Here is a 13,331-nt window from a genome sequence, read left to right as displayed (position 1 = left end):
CAAATGCTGCCATTGGTGATTCTGACCTTGGGAAAATTCTTTTCCCTCCTCTGGGTCTCAGTTTCTCTTCTGTAAAATAGGGGGAAGGAACCAGACTACATGATCTCTGAACTCCTTTTCAGTTCTAATTTTAGGAAACTACCCAGTAATCGGGACTTTGCTAAAAGTTGAATGAGTTCATTTGGGAGAGAGAGGTTTCCCTGCATTAGAAGTGATAATGTGAGGATGTTAGAGGGAGGAAATTTCTGTCCAGGTTTATTGAAACTAAATGATCCCTGAGGTTCTTTCCCACTGTGAGCTATGATTATTTGATTAATGATGATTAAAAAAGTTTTATGGATGCTTTTTCTTAAACATTCCTGCCCCTTCCTAAGGCCTTACCCATGACTCAACATAGAAACTTGCTTGCCCATAATAAAAAATAAAGTTAAGCAAATCTGATCTATATATCACTTATGTCTGATATGTCTGTCTCATTCAGTGCCCATGGACCACCACCTTTTGATAGGTATAGACTGAGATTAATAGAAGGGAAGACAATTGAACAAGTCTTCTCATTACTTGCTACTTACTGTCCCAGTTAGAGATGGGAGCCTAGACCGGTTGGTCTGTGAGGCCCATTTTATAGCTCTTTGACATCCTTCTAGAGTTCCTAGAACAAACTCAGTGCCTAATAAATACTGGCTAAGCAAACTGAGGTAGAAGTGAATGCAAAAGGGTTTGCAAATGGCCAGAAATGTTAGTAAATAAGGCTTCTGCAGAGCAGCAGCCTTCCCTGGGAGAAGCAAGTGAGGGACATGAAGAATAGTCTCCTTTTTAAGGCTATTATGAACATATCCTCCTCATGAGTGGCCCGTCTCGCAGCTCTATAAAACCTGCTATAACTGCTGTTTTATGACTTACACCTGGTCATAACCCAGAGGATTGATTGGGTTACCCATCCTACAAGGAAAGCAGTCAGAGCTCCCAAATATACAGCTTCCCAATAGATTTTCAGGAGGCGAGCCAGGGCGGCTCTGTGATTCATGCTGGTGAATGTGGTCAGCGCCCAAGTCTGTAAATAACATGGCCATTTTCTGGCGCTCATACCCAGGCCCTTTCTGGCTATCCCATGTCCTCATTAGGCCTCAGTATGAGTTATAAGAAGGAGTGATGTCTTTTCCACTAATTGTTTTCAGTTAAAATCTCATGGTGTGTGTGTGTGTGTGTGTGTGTGTGTGTGTGTGTGTGTGTGTGTGTGTGTTTGTAAATAATCTATTCTATTTTTTCATCCACTCTCTCTCCTCACTCTTACCCCCTCCAAGAACGTATGCCTCTCCCCCACCAGATTCTGGAAGTTTATGTTAATTTTACCCAATATTTACAAGACGGGCATAAGCCAGTGACAGCTTTATAGGGCCAATAAAACAGGTTTTTAGAAACAAGATGCTCTAGCCTTCTCTTGACTCTGAAATCCAATGCAAAGAAATGCTCTCTGGTGCGGGGAAATGGTAAATGCTGATTTGTCGCAGGGCCCTGCAAATGTGAGAGGAAAGACCGACTTCCATATGTCTCCATGGCATTTGAGGAGAAATAAAATCAAAGCCCGTTAATGTAGCTCGATCTTGGGTTCCAGCTAATATTGTCAGTAATTCACCCTGGCTGACAGTCTCAGAGAGAAATCATAACACTGGGGGGCCCACCAGAATATAATCCCATAAAATAATCACCTACAGGACCTCAGAACAGATCCTCCATATATCAATTTGATCTAGCCAATGGGACTCCTTGCCAGCTAAATGCTGAATTTAATTTTGTACATCACATTTCTTTGGAAAGATTTAGTGCTTTAATTATATTTTTATGTGTCAGCGACCTGTAAACGTAAATCCTCTTTTTGTTTTTCTTTCTCTTTAAGGACCTGGTAGGAAAAATCATCATAAGAAGACTGAGTCAAGTGTTGCATATGATTCTTCAGGACATGTCTCTGATGGATGGAAGAATGGGTGTTTGTGACTGAAGAAACTCTTTGGTTGTGTCCTCATTCTGTTTATACCTCCTGGTGAACAACAGCTAACTCATTCTGCTGACCAGAATGGTATCAGAGAAGTTGTTTAACTTTTTTGGCCAAATTGACTGAATTGTTCAGTGCTATTTAGATGCTATCATTGTGCCCATCATTGATCACCATCAGTTTCTTTTGGGCTTAGCATTTCCAGTGACAATATATCTATGGTCGTCCTTTATAAGAGAAGTATAAATGGAGCCTGTTCTGTGAATTTGCTCATTGTTTTCCCTTGCTGCCAGTCTAATGTGTTGACAAGAGTCCTGAATTTGTCATCAAAGGACTTAACTCTCCCACTTATTAGGAGTATGTTTGTGTGTGTGTGTGTGTGTGTGTGTGTATTTGGACAAATTAAAAAATGACCTTCAGTTTCTTTATCTGTTAAATGGGCAATCTCTGAGCTTCAGTATCTTCATCTGTTAAATGGGAAAATAATCTACATGTAGTATTGTGAGGATTGTACTTTGTAAACCTTAAGGAGCTTTAGAAATGTGAATTGAAATAATTCTGTGATGTTAGTAAGGTTGTTTCAACTAATGCTTAAAAAATGTTTGTGAAAATGAATTAAACTAAATTCACTTATTTGAGCCTTGGTTTCCCTTTCTGTAACATAAAGAAGTTGGAGTAGATGTCCTCTGAGGTTCCTTCTTAAAAAATCTTGGGAGCCTATTGAGAGAAGTGTCACTGAGCTTTGAGGTTTGAGAACCAAGACTTGGGAGCCTGGTAGGGCCAGGTGCCCAAATATCAGTGGGCCCAATTGACCAACTGGGTCACCAAATCACAGACAGTGAGTTGTAAAAGACCAAAGAAATCATGTGGTCCAAGCCATTTCTGAATATCGACCTTCCTAAAATTGTGCAGCTATCTGATTGACTGGCTGTCTTAGCTTTCCACTGTTTCCTGAGGGCAGTTGGTGTGCTGAAGGTAGATTTATTTCTGTGGAACTGAATTTATATCAAGAGGGTACATGGTGAATTGCAGTGGAGGTGGGGTAGGAATGGGGGGAGGTTTCAAAGCCTTTTGACAGGTGAGAGAGAATTTGATTCATTGACTTTGGTGGAATCTATGCTTTGGTGAAGTTAAAAGATCACTAGACTTGAAATATGGAGCCCAGTGTTTGGAGTCTTAGCTCACAAGCCTTGCTATCCTGAGTAAATCATTTCCCTTCTCGAAGCCTCAATTTCCTCAAGCATGTGATAGTGTTTGTAATATTGACTCATAGGTTGGTGGTCAAATTCAAACTTGACCAACTTCAAAGTTCTCTACAAACTTCCTCCTCTTGTATCTTTTCTATCTATTCTCCTATTATTCCCTCAATACAAGCTTTGCTTTACCCAAACTCTGAGGGTCTTGCCCAATCAATTTGATTTTTTTGACTAGGTAAAAATAGTCTCTCTCTCTCTCTCTCTCTCTCTCTCTCTCTCTCTCTCTCTCTCTCTCTCTAATTTATTTATTTATTTTTGAATTTTACAATTTTCCCCTTAATCTCGCTTCCCTTGCCCCCCCCCCCACAGAAGTCAGTCTGTCAGTCTCTACATCATTTCCATGCGATACATTGATCTAAGTTAAATGTGATGAGAGAGAAATCATATCCTATTCTCTCTCTTAACTAGCTGCAATCAGGGAATGGGCATTGTCTCAGTCAAACTAAGACCTCTTAAAGACTTTAACTCGAAAAAACCAAGGTCTCCCACTGTGTCCAGGGCCATCTCCAGTTGTTCTGATCCATATCTGGCCACTAGACTCAGGTGACTCTGGAGGAGAGACTGAGGTTAGTGACTTTGCATAACCTTCTTTCCCTTAAATCACTTGCACATCATATCATCACCTTTGTCCTTCAAGAATGAAGAATGAAAACAGCAACAAGAATGACCCTCTTTCACATGCTCTCTTCCCTCCAGACCTTTGCTTTTGCTGTTCCCTGTGCTTAGAATGTTCTCTCCTTCTTCATTAACTGAATTCTTACCCATCTTTTGAAGTCCACTCCTCCAGGAAGGGGAAGTAATGAACTCAACCCTCATAAAACACTTTGTTCTGACTCCCCTCTAATGCACTTATTTTTTTTAAATTCATTTCTAAATTCTCTCCCTCCTTCATTGAAAAGGCAAGAGATGCAATGTCCATCACATATACAAAGTTATGCAAAGCATAGTTTCTCATTAGCTATGTTCTAGAAAAAAAAGAAAAAGAAAGAACAAAATACACTTCATTCTGCACTCTGAGCCCATCAATTTCCTCTCTGAAGTCTGGTCATCATAGTCTAATGTATTTCCAATGCTATACAGGACATTATGCCTATCTGTGTGGGGATCCTAGCTCCTTACCAGATGGCAAACTCCATAATTGCTTAATATTTGTTGAAAAAATGAATGTATCTTCAAAAGCTTCTTATATCACTCTTCTTTTCTTTTTACTTAAGTGACTTGGTCAAGGTTACACAGCTAGGTAATTATTAAGTTTCTGAGACTGGCTTTGAACTCAGGGCCTCCTGACTCCAGGGCCAGTGCTTTATCCACTGCACCACTTAGCTGCCCCTCTTATTGTTCTTAATCCCCTTGTTTGCTACGTGTTGCAGCCTGCTCCCACCCCATCATGCTCCTCTCCATTGCCTTCTGAGTGGCATCCATATATATGTTTAATACTTAAATGGCTATTGCTCTTCAGCTATGTAGGTGAGATGGGCCCTTAGTTTGGGGAGAAGTTTGGACTTAGTGGAGACCTTGGCCCTGGTTCTGACCCTTACTGAATCTGCTTTCAGTGCTGTGGTGATGGGTAGATTTCTGATTGGTCTTGGTCTTTCTGACCATTTTAGTCAACCTATCTCCTTTTTTTACAGTCAGTCAGCAAGAATTTATTAATACTACTGTGCTGAGCATTGGAATTATAAGTGATGTTTGCTCTTTACTCTTGATGAAGACTATGATATCAGGGAGGTGATGCCATGACAAGCACATGAACTGGATTGGAGTGAGGAGGGCTGTGCTAAGTCACCAGTCCAGAGCCATCTCTGTCCAGTGGCCAGATATGGATCCAGGACCACTGGAGATGACCCTGGATGTGAGGCATCACGGTGAAGTGACTTGCCCAAGGTCACACAGCTAGTCAGTGTCAGGTATCTGAGGACCTGGGATTATAAATACAAGTTAAAAGAAAGATAGCCCCTGACCTCAAGAAGCTTGTTTTCTAATGGTAGAGAAGATAATATGTAAAAGGAAGTGGGGGGGGAGTGGGAGAGAATATACCCGGCAAGGGAGCACGATAGAGAAATCTCAAGTACAATCTGGGAAGAAATGAAGATATGTAAGGAATTATTTAAATGGGAGTCCTCTAAGGAGGCATTCAGTCAGAGGGAGGGCTCTCAGGGTCAGAGTATACTTACAAGATATGAATTCTATGGCTGAAATGACCTTCCAGGATGAAGAAGTATTTGAGGAAAGTTAAAAAAATCCAGAGGAGGGCAACCAGGTGGGAAATGGAGAGATGGCTGACCTGAGCATTTTTGCCAGCTGGAACATTTCACAATCTACTCTTTTTGAGTTAGAGGATGGTGAAATGAAGCAATCGGACTAAATGACTTCCAGGTTTGGATCTAACACCCTATGCTCCCCCCCATTCACTGCTTCCCTTTGGGGTTCCACTTACTCCGCCACCTGGTTTTGATTCATGTTTATTGTTCCAAAGCCCTTTGTGGACTCAGCATCTTCTGCTTTTACAGTTGACCCAGTATATCTCGTTCCCTGTTGCACGCGTGTCTCTGACTCTGGGACGTCCCCTTCACTGTTCCACGCGTGTCTCTGACTCTGGGACGTCCCCTTCACTGTTGCACACGTGTCTCTGACTCTGGGACGTCCCCTTCACTGTTGCACATGTGTCTCTGACTCTGGGACGTCCCCTTGCCATGTAATTTAAGTGCTGTCAGTACGTGCTTGGCATAGACATGGTGGTCTAACAACCAACGTCATCCTAACCTGGCTCCAACTCGTTGCTAAGTGGGATAGACCCCATCTGTGCAGTAGAATTACTAATTTCACCTGTTAACATATCATGATCAACCCCCAAATGGCCCTAAGCTGTCATTTGCCCTGGTGACATTGTACAGGAAATGAGTTTTAGTCGGTTGTCTTTCAATCATATCTGACACTCCATGACCCCATTTGAATTTTTCTTGGCAAAGACACTGGAGTGGTTTGCCATTTCCTTCTCCAGCTCATTTTGAAAATGAGGAAACTGAGGCAAACAGGGTGAACTGACTTGTTCAGGGTCACATAACCAGTAAGTGTCTGAGGCTAGATTTAAACTCAGGAAGATGAATCTTCTTCATCCCAAACCCAACACTCCATTCATTGCAGGACTTAATCCACTCTGTCAACCTAACTGCCCAGAAAATGGGTTGACTTAGAGACAATGGAGATTGTCTTTTGTTAACTAGGGAAATTTTTTACTAATCTAAAAATCTTTCATCTCTCACAGTCAGTTACTCACTGAGGTAATTTTTATTAGAAAAATCTCTCTCACTGAGAGCCGGAAAGAAGCCTTTGGGTAGTTACAGGGAAGAAGATTTGAATTTTGACCTCGTCCCAGAGCAGAACCCCCCATACACCATGTGAATAGTAAATGTGCCTAAGGTGAGTATTGTGGGTTGACTGAAACATGAATGTCTGCCTTCCTAACTGGAGGGTGGGCCCTGGGAGGGTGACCTTTCACTTACAAATGAGCATTTCTATTTCCGCAAGCTCGTGGGGATAACTGCAAATGCTTATGTGCTAGGCTGATGTTTGCATATCGGAATCTATTACTGGTGGAGACCCACAGGATGCAATGTGGGAAATGTAATTTGTCATGATTTTTTTTTCTCATTTCAGAGTCAGCATTCTCTTCTATGGGCTACTCTTTAAGAGGTAACCAGGGGTACAGGAAGGAATACTGGACTTGGAGTCAGGTATCTAGAATTTCAAATTTTGTCTTGTATGACAAGATATATCATTTGATTGCTCTTGGCCTCAGTCTGTCATCCATAAAATGGGTATTAATATCTGCCTGATCTGCCTCACAAAGGAGTTGTAAGAATCAAATGAGACATAGTTCCTATTCTAGGCTATGCACCTCCTCCCCCTCCCCCAAGATAAGCAAGATCCCACAGAGAGATGACCAGTTCAGGTGCAATGTATTCTTTGGGTCCCCACTGGCTTGCAAAGCCATCCTGATGGGTTTACCTTTTGGGAAATAGAACAGATAATTAGCATATTATATATGCTAATAAGTGTAGCGGATAGAGTGCTGGGTCTGGAATCAAGACGACATCCTCTTGACTTCAGGCACTTACTAACTTTGTGACTCTGGATAAATTATTTAATCTGGTTTGCCTCAGTTTCTTCTTCTGTAAAATGAGAAGGAATGGCAAATCACTTCAATATCTTTGCCAAGAAAACCTCAAATGGAGTTATAGAGTTGGACGTGACTGAAAGCAACCGAATACCTATTTTACAAATACACATATTTAATATTTAATGAAATGATGTAGTAAAGATAGTAGCAAAAAAAGTCTTTCCCATAAACCTGTGGTGTGTTCTCCCACAATAAATCCAGTAGCAGTAGGGAGTGAGCAACTGCACATGGAGGTCACACACATGCAGGGGCTGTGATGATTCTGGCCAGTGTATGTTTAGGTATAAGAGCAGACGGGGAAGGTTGGAGGAAATTGCATCTGGGATCCCTTCCCAAGCCCCAACATCATAGTTTCAGAGATCTAGAGCTGATAGGCACTTCAGAGAACATCTAGTCCAACCCCCTAATTTCACATAAGGGGAAGCTGAGACTCAGGATAGTTGAGTGTCTTGTCTAAAGATAAGTGAGAATTGGGATTGGAACTTAGCATTTTTATCATACTCTGGTGCTTATCTTGGATCTCCTTCTCCTGAATGTTATCCCAATATTTGGGAAGGTGGAGATAGGGAATAAAAGAGGTACCTGGATGAGAGGAAGACTTTAGGAGCCATGTTAGCCTAAGCTAGTGTGGATAAATAATAAAAGCTCCCATTTTTATGTTTTTTTAAGGTTTGCAAAACATGTTCATCTACATGATCCCACCTGAGTATCCCAACAACCTTGTGAGGTAGGGGCTGTTGCTCTTATTTTCATATCAAATATGGGGAAACTGAGGCTTAGAGTGACTTGTTTGTCCTTGGTCATATAGTTAAGAAGTGCTGGAGGCACAGTTCAAAGTCAGATGTGGCTGAACTTGATTCTAAAGGAGAAAACCAAAACCTGATCTATATCTACCTCTGTCCAGGTACCCACTGGTGGCTGCCCCCAAGTAGACCTCCCTGATCTGCTTAGACTGCTTTGATGGGCTTCTGGAGTACAGTGAATTTCTCTGAACTTGGATAGACACCCTCCTTTTACCCATGATTGGAATCTTGTTAAGATAACCTTTCTCTGTCCTGGCACATCTGTCTCATCCATTCTCCCAACCATCCATCATTTATCTATCCTTCCCTGCCATACTGCTTTTGGGTACTCCAATCTTTGGGGGATTGGTCCAAGGGGCTGAGGGCAAAAATGTTAATGGATGTCATTCCTAGAATGCTCTGAACTTTCCTCAGTGTTTTTTTTCATCAAGGCCCTGGATGAAGGAAAGTACAAGACTCCTGCTCATCTCATTTCCTGGTTATTATTCCAGCATCCTTTGCAGTGTGCACCATGTTGTCTCCCAAGGTACGTGAAAGTGTTTAGAGGGGGAGCATCAAAGGGGAGCCAACCCATTCCCTCTAGCAATGGGTGTAGCAATGGGTGTTCACTTCCTATTCTTCTGCTTGCTATCTTCTTTATCATAGATGTGAAACTTGATTTAGTTCAAAGTATTACTTGTGGATTTGCCTCATTCATTATACCTTATCCTGACATTGCTGGAGATACCATAAGGGGAGAGAGTTCTGGATTTGTCATGAACTGGAGTTCCTAATCCCAGCTCTACTGTTTTCCTTGTTGTGTGACCTTGGGCAAATCACTCCGAGACTCAGGTTTCTCCTTCATAAAAATGGGAATAATATTATTTGCCTAATAGTGCTGTTTAAGTTTTATAAAACACAGTGCTAAAATTATGTTCATATGCATTATTACATTTGAGCATCCCAAACCTCTGATGGCTCAGAGGCCATCTAGTTCAACCCCTTCATTTCATCTTGGGTCTGGGGAGGGAAATGGACTCACCCAAGGTCACACAGATAGGAGGTATTAGAGACAGGATTTGAACCCAGGTCCTCTGATCCCAAATCCAGCAACTCTTTCAATGACATCATTGGAATACTTGGGTCCAACTCTGGCCATTCCCAATATGTGACTGCCACTCCTCCCTGAGCTACAGCTTTATTATCTGTAAAAGAGGGATAATATTAATTGTACTACTGTCCTCCATATAGTTTAGGTTAAATGAGACAATAGCTTTAAAAGGACTTGGTAAACTACATAGTTTTGTAAACCATAAAACACCCAGACACATGAGACATTAGTCACAGACAAGTGACTCTCTTCAAAATGACAGTTACAGTGAAACTACCTGGTACTTTGAATATATGGGGGGAACAGAAAAATGTCTGGGTGCAGGTGCTGGTCTTGGAGGCATCAGAAGCAGCTGTCACAATGCCGATATCGACTTCATATTTCAGTTCGCATTACCGATTTCTTGATTTGAAGGCAATGGGCTTAAGTCCAGAATGATTTGATAGATTTGCATTTACGTTATTCATCACAGGAAAAAAAATGTACCCAGGCATGTGGTTATTACATTATTGATGAGAAATGAAATCTTAGTTGGGTGCAAAGGATCAACTATAGCTGGGTGACACCAGGCGAATAAGAAAAGAAAGTCTCTTCCCTATTGGTGATGATCCCTGGGCTATATTTTTTGAACTGATTTGAATGGATTCCTGGATTTTGATTCAGAAAACTTGAGTTATAATCCTGTTTTTGTCCCTTGGGCAGATCTTTTCTCCTCTTTGGGCATCAATTTCCTCATTAATAGAACCAAGGACTTAAGTTGGATGATCACAAAGGTATCTGACAGGTCTAAAAGTAAAATAAAATTCTATATTTTCATTAAATTTGCTAAGAAATAAAATTTTAACTAGCAAAGTTATCCAAAATACCCATTTATCAGAAATTGACACACATTTCTAGCACCTTTAGCTTTCCTTGTCTAGTTCTTTGTCTTGATCTATTTTGGTGTCTCCATTTTCTGCAGAATTAACCTTTCCCTTTTTTGCCTTTGAATAACTTCTCTCCATTGTTTGTCAGTGCCTTTTGGGATTCACATCTCAAAGGGTTGGGTTTGGATGGTAGCTCTCTCCTCTGTGGTTCATGCTGAATCTTGGTCTTACCTCCTAAAACACGTTCTTTAGATTTTCTCTTGGGTAGATTGGGGAGAGTGATGAGGGGCCCTCAATACTATGGTTCTACTTTAGAATTTGTGTTTATTCTTCCACAGGATTTTGGCTGAAGTTTTCTTTTATCCAAGGGAAGAAGACAAAGGGAAACAACATGGCAGGGGTCATGTTTAGTCTAGAAACTAGACAATCTCTAAGGCCCTTTCAGCTTTAAATCCTGTCATCCTATGACTTGTACAATGACTCTAGAATCCAATTTATGAAACATTTGTTAAGGCTTGTTTGGGTAGTTGTTGCTAAAGGCAGATTTAGGCTTGACCTAAAGAATGAAATCTATCCAAATGGGCTGTCTTAGGAGATCTCACCTCATCTCCCCTCCATGGATGTTTTCAAGCAGAGTTTGGATGACTGCTTATCTGATCTAGGATTTGTATCGAGGTAAGGACTGGGTTAGTTGGCTGCTGAAATCCCTTTCATCTCTGAAATTCTGAGTTGTTATGCCAGGAACCTTTTCTTTTTTAAAAAAAATTGATTTTAGGGAGGCTAGGTGATACAGTGGATAGAGCACCGGCCCTGGAGTCAGGAGTACCTGGGTTCAAATCCGGTCTCAGGCACTTAATAATTACCTAGCTGTGTTGCCTTGGGCAAGCCACTTAACCTCATTGCCTTGCAAAAAAAAAAAACAACTAAAAAAATTGATTTTAATTGGCATCTTTTGTATTTACATTTTCTAGATTTTTCCCTGTATTTTTTTCTCTACCTTCAAGAGAGCCATTCCTTATTATAAAGAATTTAGAACATAAAAAAGAATTTAGAGTATAAATATATTAGAATATAAAAATATTCTATATATTTTAAAAATATAATTGTATTAGAATATAATAATACATTAGAATATTAAAAAAAAGAGAAAGAAAAAAATAATTCAACAAAACAAAACATTTATTCAAAGACCAGACTAAGAAGCAGAGAGACATAGAAGGGAGTAAAGGTTCTGTCCATACAAACTCACAAACTGCTAAGCTCTGTGTGTAGATGTGTGTGTTCATATGTGTATGTGTGTATTTGTGTGTCTGCATCTGCATGTGTGTATGTCTGAGATGTGCTCAAGGGTGCTTGGCTAGCTATAGCAGCAGAAGGGGTTATTCATATCAGAGAAAGAGTAGATGTTTGGAATATTTATGTGAGTGTGGGGGCCAAGGGGAAGGAGGGCACATGCCTCCTTCTCCTCTTCCAGGGCTAGAGTTTATTGTCAGACCTCAGGTCTTCAACTACAATTTTTTGGTACCTTTGAAAGGCCATCTCAGACTGGATGGTGGCAATCAGAGGGTTAACAAGGGGCAAGGTGGAATGGCTGGCTTGTGGGGACAATGACTTTTCTTGAGTGTTAAGGGTCTTATTACAATTCCAATGTCCTTGTAATATGCTTTATGCTGGCAAAGGTGTATTGCAAGTGAAATACAAGGCAGAAGTAATTCAAATTCTTTGCTTGGTGGCATTCTGTAAACCTCGAAGCTACTGTACAAATATATCTCAAACCCTGGGAAATCCATCACTACAGTACAAAAGAGCAATGAAGAGCTTTACAAATCTTTTTTGCCTTCTGGGTCCCCAAACTACTTTATCCCCTTTCGCCTCCTCGTGATCTCAGGCAGGAATACCAAGGCCTAGCTAACTCTTGGGATCTATGGTCTTAGCTAGTGCCTGAGGGTGCCAAGCTGCTGGGAATTGCTTTCACGCTCCCAGGCAAGGCAGGAGGAAGAAAGGGAGAATACTCTATGGTGGTCGTGCTCCAGCCTGGTCAGTGTGGCTAAATCCAAAGAAATTATGGCAGCCCTGGCTCCAGACCAAACTGACTGGTCTATGCAAGGTGGGGGCATGGAATACAAGCTGCCACTTAATATAAAGAGCTGAAGCCTTGGGGAGGGAGGCAGGGTTCATTCAATTCGATTTAATTGAATGTGTCTCATACTTAGCCTTCTGACTCAATACTTAATGTAGAATCACAGAATCTCAGAGGACAGTGTAACCCTGTACCTGGATAGGAATCCTCCCTATGACATTTCATATATATAAAGCCTCTGCTTGATGACATTCAGTGACAGGAAATTCACTGCCTTTTTAAAAAAATATTTTATTTTGAGCAAACATCTGCAAATCTATTATAACTTGCTATTCCTTTTAAATACATTTAATAGGTTAAATTTAATTTAATTTAATTTAAATATATTAAAGTTAACATGTAATTTCCCCTTTTTGCCTCTCTCATCCCCACCTTAGAAATGGCTACCATTAGACACAAATATCTATATACATATATGTATTTATTTATTAACTATTTCTTAGTTAATTTAGTAATGATTTCTCTTGTTACAAATAGAGTCTTTCTTCATAGGTCCTTTAGTTAATTTTTATATTTATAATAGTCAAAATGATTTAGTCACTCCACGTTGTTCTTAAAACAATAGTATTATTACTATACACAACATTCTCAGGGTTCTTTCACGTCATTCTTCATTATTTTGTGCAAGTCTTTCCATGTTTTCCTAAGATCATCAAACTCATCTTTTCTTATAGCAAAGTAGCATTCCAACACAATCATATACCATAACTTGTTCAGCAACCTCTTAGAGACATTTTACTTTTGGCAAGTTTTTTCTGGCATCCATTTGCCTCTATGGATGCTTTGCTCCTAGTTCCAACCTCTGGGGTCAAGGTGAAAAAAGTCCAATACCCCTTCTAGGGTACTTAGATACATAAAATCAGGTTATCATTTCCCCCCAATATGGTCTCTTCTTCAAGCTAAAGGATCCCAGTTCCTTCAACTGATCCCTGTATGACATGAAGATCCTAATCATCTTGTTTGTTCTCTTCCCAGATACTCTCCAAAATGAGATGGTATTATA

The sequence above is a fragment of the Macrotis lagotis genome, chromosome X (genome assembly GCF_037893015.1).
Source record: "Macrotis lagotis isolate mMagLag1 chromosome X, bilby.v1.9.chrom.fasta, whole genome shotgun sequence".
Taxonomy (NCBI): Eukaryota; Metazoa; Chordata; class Mammalia; order Peramelemorphia; family Peramelidae; genus Macrotis; species Macrotis lagotis.
Note: the sequence above shows the minus strand (reverse complement) of the source record.